The sequence below is a fragment of the Phalangium opilio genome, unplaced genomic scaffold, assembly GCF_054372755.1.
Source record: "Phalangium opilio isolate 3A_F unplaced genomic scaffold, DU_Popi_V2 ptg000009l_1, whole genome shotgun sequence".
NCBI classification, from domain to species: Eukaryota; Metazoa; Arthropoda; class Arachnida; order Opiliones; family Phalangiidae; genus Phalangium; species Phalangium opilio.
This window is the reverse complement of record NW_028324146.1, coordinates 6,604,782-6,617,270: the sequence shown is the minus strand read 5'-3', so window position 1 is coordinate 6,617,270 and position 12,489 is coordinate 6,604,782. Positions and strand designations below refer to the sequence as shown.

Sequence of the window (12,489 nt, the reverse complement as noted above, 5' to 3'; positions counted from 1 at the left end):
CGCGCGCCCAGATTACTCCGTTCTCCATTCCTACTTCTAAAATTAAATCCATCCCTGATTAGTAGTAAAATCAGTTATTGAATTAAATTTTCATTATTTAAAAAATAATGATTAAGGCTTTAATATTTTGAAGAACAAAAAAACCACTTCATAAACATGTCCTTGAAAATAACACTTTGGGACTATAGATTTTTTTTAGGTCTTTGTTTGAAATCCATGAATATGTGGTTGAATTTCAGATATCGGAAGAGCCTTTATACGCAACCGTTAAACGGACGCCAAGGCCTCCAAAATCAGATCTTCATATTTATAATTTTCCATCGGTGTCACCATTTCGGTTCTCGGGTTGGCATAGATATAAAATGTTCTATACTTTAAATTGTAGATGATTTGGGGAGAGCGGTGGACAAATGGAAAGAACCATTTTCCGAGAAAAGTGAAGAGTATGCGGAGAACAGCATATCAGGTCAGCAAATAATTCCGAGGGGCGACATCACAGTATCTTTAAATTATTATAAAAATGACACTAAGCAGAATGGGTTATTTGGTATCTTAAAAATAATAGAAAAGAAGTTTATTGTGCATAAAAAAATCACGCAGGATTCACGGGATGATACACAGTAAATTGGTATTTACATGGATTAGAATCTATTTACAGTAAAATGAGGAAGCAATTAAAAATTAAACAGAGCAAAGTACAGATTACAATATTCAATAATTGATAAAATTGTCAGAATTTGAATCTATGTACAGTAATTTCAAAAAAGATTAAAATGTAAACAATTCAATTGTAGTTCACAAAATTGAATAGAAAAAATATCAAAATTATCATTGAATTTATTACAAATGTTTTGCATCCGAATTAAGGGGTGTAAACTATTATGTGTTATATAAAAGGTGGAGCGAAGCCTGATGGACCTGAAAGTTCGATTTTACTAAAAGGGCAGGTAAGTACAAAAAGTGGTGGATGAGTTTATAAACAATAACAATAATATTAATAATTTAAGACTATAATTCTTTTCGCTACTATTTTCCTATTTTTTGTGTAATACTACATATTTAAAAAGGTTTTGAATAATAGTGGCTATTTAAAGATCTCGTACATTTCTTTAGTGTTTTCTCAAATATTGGTACTGTACTTTGTTACGTAAATAAACTGGAATTTAAAATGCCCTCCCCTTCTCAAAACGTACCAAACAAATACGAAAATCTCGAATTGCGTGACTGTTTTATAGGTTTTTCAGAATTTCCCAGTGTTGTAATGCGTAGAAGTGCAGTAGAGCATGAAGTTTCTATGGGATGATAATTACACTTTCGTGGAGTTAAATGAAGATAATGGCTTTTTGAAGTTTAATTTAATTTCTTTATAACTTAATTTAATGGCGTAGGCAAAAATCCAATAAAACACGTCTCGCTTTTTGGCGTCTCGCGCTCTGTAGGCTTTAGAATCATGAGAGTGAAGCCAACTTTAGCTTGTTTGTGTGTAAGGGGAATCTTAGGCCTTTTAATATTTTATTCGAGTGAGAACGGAAGGAATGAGGAATATCTAAAGGTTCTAGAGTCATAATAACTACAACGGCGAACTAGTAAACCTTTAATTAAATTGGTTAAACTAAAGGCTAGTACACCGTGCGCGTAATTTCAAGAACTAAAGGAAAAATAACTAATATGTGTTTTCAAAGTGAACTTTAGTCAAAGAATATTGAAGAAATACCGACAGAACAATATTTGAAGTAAAAAACTATCCGACTTCATACTGCGTAGTTGTTGCTGGTCAAAAGTAAGCTCAATTTGCTTTGCTTTTAATAGAATTACTTTGGTTTTGTGAATGTGTATATTTGCGCAATGATCTTTTCAGTAAAAGATGTTTACACCCTCATTAAAAGTGGCTCAATATTTATTCTGAAGCTGACCAATAAAAGGTTCGATCACCATAATGGTTTAATATTAATTCGGATGTGAAGTGAAATGAGTTTATAGCAAATTGTCAAGAGATTTTAGAAATACAGGGTGTTTCTGATAAGTCTGCCATAAATCAAGGGGCGTGTTCTTTGGGTCAAACTGAGTGGAAAGTGTCAAAGAACATGGGGTGTACAAGAATTTGCAACGAAGATATGGCCCCCCAAACATTGGCCCCTAAAACAAGAAAATATTCGAAAATGTAGACTAAAACAAATTCAGCCTTATCAACTTGTTTAGAAATATGAGACAATTTCAATAGTTTCCCTCTAACATCGTTATTGAACTTTCACCTGGCAGAAGTGTATTAAATGAGTAGAAGTATGCCTACTCTAGTAAAGTAAATTCAAAGTATCATGGTACCTTTCGGTTGGTATTACTTTTATTCTTAACAAGTTAACATGGACGTTACAGGTATTGTTCAAAATGTCCACCAACGGCGTTAAGACAAACATGAACCCGTCTTTCGAAAGATTCTTGGACACGTTGGAAGATTCCTGGCATGTTCCTGATTGTTTGACAACCTTCAATAATTCGTCTTCGCAAGTCTTCCTCATCACGGACTTCATTCTTGTACACGATGTCTTTGAGATGACCCCAAAGATAGAAATCGCACGGATTTAAATCCGGAGATCTGGCTGGCCACGCAACTGGTCCTCCACGCCCAATCCACCTCAAATTAAACGTAGCATTAAGATGTTCTCTAACTGCACGGCTGAAATGTGGGGGTGCCCCGTCGTGCATAAACCACATGTCACGAAGTAATGCTAACGGTATGTCCTCGAGTAGTTCAGGTAAAGTGTCTCTTAAGAACGTGAGATATGCTTCACCATTTAGTCTGGGTGGAAGAAAATGCGGACCTAGTAAATGATTACCGACAATGCCGCACCATACGTTTGAAGAAAATTGCTGTTGGTGACTTCTAACACTAGTTGCATGTGGGTTTAATTGGCGCCATTCGTGGTGGTTGTGATAGTTCAGAATTCCATCCCGGGAAAAATGTGCCTCGTCGGTTACTAAAAGGACCCGTGGAAATTGATTGTCCTCTACTCTGGCCAAAAACCACTCGCAAAAGTCGATGCGTCTTGGATAATCTGCCGGGTTAAGAGCTTGCACCTTTTGAATATGATACGGGTGAAACTGATGTCCGCGGAGAATTCGCCAGACCAAAACGTGATTAACATGTAATTGTCGTCCAACTTGTCTGGTACTTGTCGAGGGGTCCTCATCGAACATGGCAAGGACGTCTTCCTCGATTTCCTCCATGTCTTCTGGAATGTCTCGCTCTCGAACGTTGTTGGGTTGTACTTGTCCGATGTCCCTCAAGCGCCTGTCAACAGCCTCGAACGTACGACGATTTGGTATGCGTCGTTGCGGAAATTGTTCCTGGTATCGCCGCTGTGCTTCCACTGAATTGCCCTGCGCCAGTCTATACATGAGATGCATGTCTGCATATTCTGCATTGGTATACGCCATACTGTACTACCACACGTTCGTTCGAAGTGATACTGTGACGTTATCAACAACATCGCGTTACTTTATAGCAAACCACCGTTTAGTTTTTACGTTTGCGTCATGACTGTCAGCATTGTTTTTTATTCACGGACTTCATTCTTGTACACGATGTCAAAAAAATCTTTGAGATGACCCCAAAGACTTTTTAGCAAACCACCGTTTATTGTTTACGTTTGTGAATAAAAAACAATGCTGACAGTCATGACGCAAACGTAAAAACTAAACGGTGGTTTGCTATAAAGTAACGCGATGTTGTTGATAACGTCACAGTATCACTTCGAACGAACGTGTGGTAGTACAGTATGGCGTATACCAATGCAGAATATGCAGACATGCATCTCATGTATAGACTGGCGCAGGGCAATTCAATGGAAGCACAGCGGCGATACCAGGAACAATTTCCGCAACGACGCATACCAAATCGTCGTACGTTCGAGGCTGTTGACAGGCGCTTGAGGGACATCGGACAAGTACAACCCAACAACGTTCGAGAGCGAGACATTCCAGAAGACATGGAGGAAATCGAGGAAGACGTCCTTGCCATGTTCGATGAGGACCCCTCGACAAGTACCAGACAAGTTGGACGACAATTACATGTTAATCACGTTTTGGTCTGGCGAATTCTCCGCGGACATCAGTTTCACCCGTATCATATTCAAAAGGTGCAAGCTCTTAACCCGGCAGATTATCCAAGACGCATCGACTTTTGCGAGTGGTTTTCGGCCAGAGTAGAGGACAATCAATTTCCACGGGTCCTTTTAGTAACCGACGAGGCACATTTTTCCCGGGATGGAATTCTGAACTATCACAACCACCACGAATGGCGCCAATTAAACCCACACGCAACTAGTGTTAGAAGTCACCAACAGCAATTTTCTTTAAACGTAAGGTGCGGCATTGTCGGTAATCATTTACTAGGTCCGCATTTTCTTCCACCCAGACTAAATGGTGAAGCATATCTCACGTTCTTAAGAGACACTTTACCTGAACTACTCGAGGACATACCGTTAGCATTACTTCGTGACATGTGGTTTATGCACGACGGGGCACCCCCACATTTCAGCCGTGCAGTTAGAGAACATCTTAATGCTACGTTTAATTTGAGGTGGATTGGGCGTGGAGGACCAGTTGCGTGGCCAGCCAGATCTCCGGATTTAAATCCGTGCGATTTCTATCTTTGGGGTCATCTCAAAGACATCGTGTACAAGAATGAAGTCCGTGATGAGGAAGACTTGCGAAGACGAATTATTGAAGGTTGTCAAACAATCAGGAACATGCCAGGAATCTTCCAACATGTCCAAGAATCTTTCGAAAGACGGGTTCATGTTTGTCTTAACGCCGGTGGTGGACATTTTGAATAATACCTGTAACGTCCATGTTAACTTGTTAAGAATAAAAGTAATACCAACCGAAAGGTACCATGATACTTTGAATTTACTTTACTAGAGTAGGCATACTTCTACTCATTTAATACACTTCTGCCAGGTGAAAGTTCAATAACGATGTTAGAGGGAAACTATTGAAATTGTCTCATATTTCTAAACAAGTTGATAAGGCTGAATTTGTTTTAGTCTACATTTTCGAATATTTTCTTGTTTTAGGGGCCAATGTTTGGGGGGCCATATCTTCGTTGCAAATTCTTGTACACCCCATGTTCTTTGACACTTTCCACTCAGTTTGACCCAAAGAACACGCCCCTTGATTTATGGCAGACTTATCAGAAACACCCTGTATACTTAAATTTTCCTAGTCTGGGGTAGTGCTTTAAACCGTACACGGATATCTGAATTGTGACGGGATGTTTGCTTCAATTCAGCTATCGTTTACTTAGTTGAGAGCCATTTGCTGTTCAGATCAGATGACTTTTTCAGAAACACTTTCGGATCACATCTTATCTGAGATAAAAACGATGTTGTAGACCTTTGAAACAGATATCTGTGGTATCGGAAGTAGTTTTGGATTTAAACCTATTAAGAATGTAAATGCTTGCAATATATTCCAAACTCATATGCTTAAAAAAAGAGTTCTTATTTTTTCTTATAGTTTTTCAAAACCATACGAATCAAATAATGTATCTAAAACAAAATCCTGGATTCCCTAAACCAGAAATCACTATGACCGTAAACCGTCCCCTCTATTTTACGAAACCTAGCCTAACCATCCAGCATAATCTGATGTATCACGCGCACAAAGTGCAGTAGTGCACGAAAATTATCATCTTGTTTCCTTCACCCAAAAAAGCCCGCGAGATTTATACTACCTTTCTTTCCTCTCTCTCCTCTCCGAACGGTATGCCCCCTCTCCCTCTTCCCCCTCTCACTAATAGAGCTATTTCAGAAGCCTTAGTGTGACGTCACCCATGCTATTTGCCCATAGAACCAAAGCGGTACCAAACATGGCCGCCGACTGCCAAAGCTAAGCCCATGACGTTTTACCTAGGCACTGACGTCACAACTGAGATAGCTCTATATACCAGGCAGGCGGTTCTCTCTCTAAGCGGAGCTTCGTTTCCCCTCCCTCAACGTATCGCCATCGCGTACGCTTTTCGCGACTCGGCAAAGGGGTTTGGTCATAGAGCTTTGAGATTTTAAGGACCTTGGGAATACACCGTTTTCCTGCCCCCCGACGATTTTGAAAATTTTCCTCTCTACAAACCGCTTTACAAGCTAACCTAAATAGAGCTTTGCGATTTTAAGAACCTTGGGGTTTGGTGCCCTTTCATAAATTTTACCGGAATAAAATTCCGTGTAAAATTAAAAATAAATCTATCCCTGGTTTATCTAGTTCAGGGAAATTTGTTTTCATTACTTCAAAACCCCAGACTACCCCTTTAAGGTTTAAGTCGAAAAATAAGCGATCCGATTGGGTTATGGATTAATTCTCCTTTTATTATAGAATAAAATATACATGAATGAAATGAAAAACGTATTGGAGCTAGTAATAAAGAGGATTAATAATAATAAGGATTAAGAGGTGACCTCTCCCATAAGCCTCTTTGGTCAAACTAAGAGGGAAAGACACCGGGGTAGAACTCTTTCTTCCATCTCGAATTTCGGGGTCTGCGCTCTAAGCGTTTTAGATCCAGAGAGTGCGTAGAGTGGACGCAGTTATTCTCCTGAGTTGAATTACAAGTTGGTGAAATAGCTTTTTATAAAATAAGCTTAAGAATTGCCAATGCTTAACTTAATGGGGAAGAAAGTAGCACTCTGAATTCATCGATTTTTTCGGAGAAGAAACAAAGCGTATCCAACTGCTCATAAATCAGAAAAGATTTTGGTTTAAAGAGTGGTTCGTAGACTTATTCTTCTACCTAACAAGCCTCGTATATTTCTTCCAATATCTGGTCTGATAAAGGCAGGTTTCTATGTCGGAAACACCAGCTGCAAGTTGGACCTTTCAGATACCAATCCTTCCACAGCAATAGATTTTGGAGATCTGGCACAAGCTTTGGACGTTCATTGTCTCCTTAGTTCTAGAACTTCCAAGTCTAAAATGGAAAACGGCAACCGAAAAATTCGAATTGGCATCATTGAGGTAAGAAGAATCGATCTGTTTATGCACTGCCTCCTTTACGTATCAAGGCCAATATCCACACTTATCAAGAGAATTGAAAGGTTATTTTAAAATACGATAGTGAATACCTTAGTGAAATCATGGAACTAACGCTAGCGTTAGTTAGTTCCATGGTGAAATGCACGAGTACGATAGGAATTCTTATTGGGAATTTGTACGATGACGACGTCACGGGGAGGTATTACACTGGACGTTTCTGACACTGCGTTCGCTGTTGGCAAATCGGAGCAAACGTGTTCCCAATTCACAGAAAGGAATATAGACTTCTACTCCATTATCATCGTTAGGTTTAAGATGTACGCGGCGATTGGCTAAAGTTACGAGAAACGTCTAGCCTCCCAATGGCAAGGCTTCCACCAAAGGTTAACGCAATTGCGCTAATCGACCAACTTATATACCCTGAATTTCCAAAAATTGTGAAAAAGGCATACTCTAGGATTCAAACGTCAATAATAGTTAGGCCTATGTTTAAAAAGATTTTAGCAATAACGTTTCTTAAATCGACTTAACTAGAATTAAGGTAAATTACTGACGATCGGAATAATTAATATCAACTTGTATTTATTGAATTATTTAAGAAAAAACCACATGCGTATATAGGTAGTTAGCCCTCGTCTCGACTCGGAGAGGTTTATTTTGGTCTCCCAACTTGTTTTAATTATTTGTCAGGAAACATTACTTGTGGAAATCACAAGAAATGTCATTCGAACAGCGAAGGAAATTTTACAAACCTTCGGCAATGTTAGGTAAAAATGTTACAAGTGTATTATATCATATAATTACCACTCGATTTTTACAGCGTCGAAGAAATTCATATATCAAAATACGAAGTTGATGACATGGATATATTTACTGATATTCCCGAAGTATGATATTTAGATGCCAAATGTTATTATTTTTAATTATTTTAAACGCGCCTAGAATATGGACATCTTTCTCGTTCCGCTCGATTACACCCTCTTGAGTAGATCCAAGAATTTCAATATCTCTCGTCTGAGTACCGTTGTTCGAAACACTTGGACTTTCATCATGTCACCCGCTCCCCTTGCCATCACCAAATCAAGTTCAAATTTCTTGAACATCCAAAAAAACGTGAGCTTATAAAACTGAGTACTTTAAACTAAAAAAGGAAATAGAACGAAGAATTACAATTAATACTCAAATACTTGCATTCATAAGCGCGAAGAAAGGAGACGCGAAAAATATTCCAGTAGATTTTTTCTGTCGTTGATTTACTCATATCATAAGTTTATCATGCCTCTAAGTACACAAATATGGGTTACGACTGGGCATCTTCCGCAGGCTACTGTAACGTCAGAATGCGTACAGCGCTAAGATCCGAAAAGAGAAAATTTTGAAATTCCTGTCGCGGTGCAGCCACCAAACGGTCGAGACGATTACTAAATGGGTCACATGAAAAAAATCATCCAATGGAATAAAGGAGATGTTTTTAGTTTCGTATAGGCATTAAGGGGAAAGAATTTTACTTAAGCAACCCCAAAATCCCTCTCTCTCTCTCGTGAGATAGTGGCGGTTTCAGTCCTGAAACATTCTAAATGGAATAAAAAAAACGCTAGGCTAGGCAGTACAATTTTGTATTCTACAGGGCCGGTAGGCCCTTGTAGATATGACTTGATACCGTTTTGTAACGTTAAAGTAATATTCACCCGCTTTTGCTAATTTCCTATGGAGATTAACATGGGTTTTTCGTGATCTTTCCCCACCGCTAACTTAAAAACTACAGCGAAGTTACGTTTCGGAATTATCTTAAATTAACAATTAAGTATTCAGGGTGTGCTATCAGCCAGTTTGATCAAAACAATTAAGTCTAAGTATGTTAATTTTAGCTAATTACAGAAGTACGGCTTTGACCATCGTGATTGGACATAATAATTAGCTAGATCTCTTGGAAAACTCAGTGTTACTACGTATCTGTAGTGTGGTGCTTATCACGTCCGCTTCACACGCGGAAGGTCCCAGGTTCGAGGCCTGGTAGATACATGTATTGACCATCGTGATTGGACATAAGAATTAGCTAGATGTCTTGGAAAACTCATTGCTACCACTTATCTATGGTGCAGTGGTTATCACGTCCGCTTCACACGCGGAAGGTCCCAGGTTCAAGCCCTGGTAGATACATGTTTTGACCATCGTGATTGGGCGCTTGAATTAGCTAGATCTCTTGGAAAACTCAGTATTACCACGTATCTATGGTGTAGTGGTTATCACGTCCGCCTCACACACGGAAAGTCCCAAGTTCGAGCCCAGGTAGATACATGTTTTAACCATCGTGATTGGACATAATAATTAGTTAGATATCTTGGAAAACTTAGACTTACCACGTGTCTGTGGTGTAGCGTTTTATAATAAATATTTAACAATTATTTCACTTCACTTGGTTTAATAATGTGACATAGGTAGCGTACTTTTTCCCTACTTTTAAAACCATTAAACTAAGTTATATTAGAAGTTCAACAGATTGTCAAAAAAAGATGTTAAAAGCCACTGTAAATGGTGCTTAAATGCCTAATATTCCCTTAATACTTCCAAATAATATTAGTAAATGGCGTGAATTGATCATAGAAATGGGGTTAAAGTACACCCTAAATGATGTCTTTTTTGGCACTGGAAAAAACAGCATATATGGTGTTTGAATGCACCATTATATAGAGTGCAAATATATGACGGTAAAGCAAACATAATTATTCAAAATTTAATTACATTAAGACTGAAGTGAGAGATATTATATAAAAACGTCTTGGTTTGGACCAAGGCCGAAAAAACAAACGATATGTGTGGGGTTTATCAATTGACTGAAGTTTCAGATATTGAAATTTTTTTCTAGTTATTTTTATCCACTCAATCATTAATCAATATTTAATTCAATCAACTGATTTTACTGTTAATCGATCTAGTCCCTCTAAATTAATTGAAAAAATACATATCTACGCGTTTTCAATAACAATTAATTTCATGATAAAATGTTTTCGGAAAATGTAATTGTTCTTGAAAAAGCGTAGATATGTAATTTTTTCAATTAATTTAGAGGGACTAGATCGATTAACAGTAAAATCAGTTGATTGAATTAAATATTGATTAATGATTGAGTGGATAAAAATAACTAGAAAAAAATTTCAATATCTGAAACTTCAGTCAATTGATAAACCCCACACATATCGTTTGTTTTTTCGGCCTTGGTCCAAACCAAGACGTTTTTATATAATTGAAGTTGAGGTGATAAATGATACGGGGAGAGTATAGGGTTTCATTAAAGGGAGCCAGACAAACACTATTGCCATAGGAGTAGCAGCCATATCTCTACTTAGAGGCATGATAAACTTATGCACATATTAAGAACAAAGCATATTCAGTATCCCGTAAAAACCTATCATAATATGAGGGATGAACCACTTTGGCGAATTTAGTGGCTCCCACTTGCTACAATGTTCGAATCTTTGACGTTGCAGCCTCTCGATAGCCCTGAGAACGAATTTTAGGGCATTACATAAAAGAATAGTCATAACAATTTTGTGAAGAAGTATGAGTGCAAGGTATAATGAGTCGATATTACCAATAGACGCTCTTACTTCTTGGTAATAGGTGAAAAGATGTTGAATATCTTTAATGATAAAGTTTTTTTGGCCAGGTTTGCGTATGCTTTGTCTTGTGCTTAGTATTAGTCTCAGTAGTCATGTCTTGGCTCACCACCGTTGAAATTGCAAAGAGAAAGAAACAACTATGGACTCGTTTAAGAAGAACATTTTTTAGACACGTTGAGCATCACATATGGAACAATATATTTCTATTCTTCTTTGAGCGTATGTATCGCCACAAGACAAACAGCTTCATTGCAAACTAAGAACACGATGAATCATGTTACCGAGTTATTTATGTTGCAGCTTACTCTCGTATTCCATTCATTGGCACGTGGAAGGTAGTTTTCGCGTGTTGGCTTTTCTGCGTCATGTTTGTCAACATTGAAATCTCGAGTTACCTCAAGTCGGAATTCTCGGAGATAAACTACGCCAAAATCGAAACTGTGCAAGATCTGATCGAACAACGTGGCAAATTCAAGATAGGAGTTATGCAAGGAGGCTTAGAACAGAGATTCATACAAGAAAAGGTACCCCTGAACTACATTTTCTGCCGACTACTTTACAGACCAAACAAAATTATCAGAAATATAGTCTGGAAACCCTATGGAGAACTGGTCTTGTTGTGTAGGCAAGGCTGTTAGCCAGCAGAGAGAATTTATAATAGGGAGTAGAAAGTGAGGAATATTATGTAGCTCAAAAATCACGTGATCAACAAAACTGGCCTGGTCTATTTCCGGTATAATGTTTTGTGGCCCCTCCCTCTAGGGTGGTTCTACAGCTGCTAAATTCGATGGATCGGCTTTTTTAGTAGAAAAATTACAGTCCATCAAGCCAACGTAGAATAATTACTTGTTCATGCCAATTTGCTGTACTTCTAGAGTTTAACGGATTCAAACTTCGCTGTGTTGGAGGAAATTCTGCAGGATGAAAAATGTGGTCGTCTAGTGTCGATTGAGGAACTTTCCGTCGGAAACGTGTTCGAAGACATTCAAGAAAGGAAATTGGTCTTAATCTCCGGCTCTATCGTCGTCTTGAGCCTCATGACTCACCGCTTTTACAACAGAGAAAATCTCTACGATTGGATAGAGAGCTACTTTACGTCATCCCCCATCGACAACAGCTACGCGGTTGCTATCTACTCGAAACACTTTGCCGGAACACCCCTGGCTAAAATGGCTAATAAGTTGTAAGTTTTTCCAAAGAATTTTACGATTTTTTAGCTACACACCTCCTAGGCCTATAACGCTTTAATTTGGAGACATCTGGTGAGAACGATCCCCTTTTATTTTTCTAGAAATGGATCATTCCATTAATTACATACAGAGAAACCAACACACAGGGGGAGTTCCTTTAAAATTATATACATCAAACCTGGGATAGATTTAATTAACAGGGGAAAAGGAATGAAGAACGGTTAGTATTTACTTCAATCTACTCATAGGCCAGTATAGAGCCCCTCCCTCCAACACGTAACGAAAAATTTAAATTATCTTATTGGCTCACTTAAACTACGTTTTGATGACGTTGCTGACGGGAAATACGTAATTCCATTTTACCTCTGTCGGTATGACATGCCTCTTCTTTCATACCCCCGTCCCGTGGAAAGGGGTCCGGGACTATGGCACGCCAAACCGGACTTTGACGCGCGCCCATATTACTCTGTTCTCCATTTCTACTTCTAAAATAAAATCTGTCTCTGTTCTAACGGAATGATCTGTTGAAAGAATGCTGGCATTTTCAGAGCACTATGTGAGCCCTTTGTCAGTTACTATAATGAACTTGACAGATCTCTCTACTCCGTTTAGTCCCTACCAGTATATTTAATCCCAAAAAATGGAATGACCAC

General features: G+C 38.4%; 1 long non-coding RNA gene and 1 other non-coding gene across 2 annotated transcripts; one reads left to right on the top strand and one right to left on the bottom strand.

The window, feature by feature from the left end:
• Positions 1-6,799: 6,799 nt before the first annotated feature.
• Positions 6,800-8,396, bottom strand: LOC149713571 (uncharacterized). Its single transcript, XR_016369270.1, has 3 exons — positions 8,218-8,396; positions 7,116-8,120; positions 6,800-6,961 (listed from the first exon to the last, which is right to left on the bottom strand). It is a non-coding gene; the product is annotated as an uncharacterized LOC149713571 (long non-coding RNA).
• A 717-nt stretch (positions 8,397-9,113) lies between these two features.
• TRNAV-CAC (transfer RNA valine (anticodon CAC)) lies at positions 9,114-9,186 on the top strand. Its single transcript has one exon. It is a non-coding gene; the product is annotated as a tRNA-Val (tRNA).
• The last annotated feature ends 3,303 nt before the right edge of the window (positions 9,187-12,489 follow it).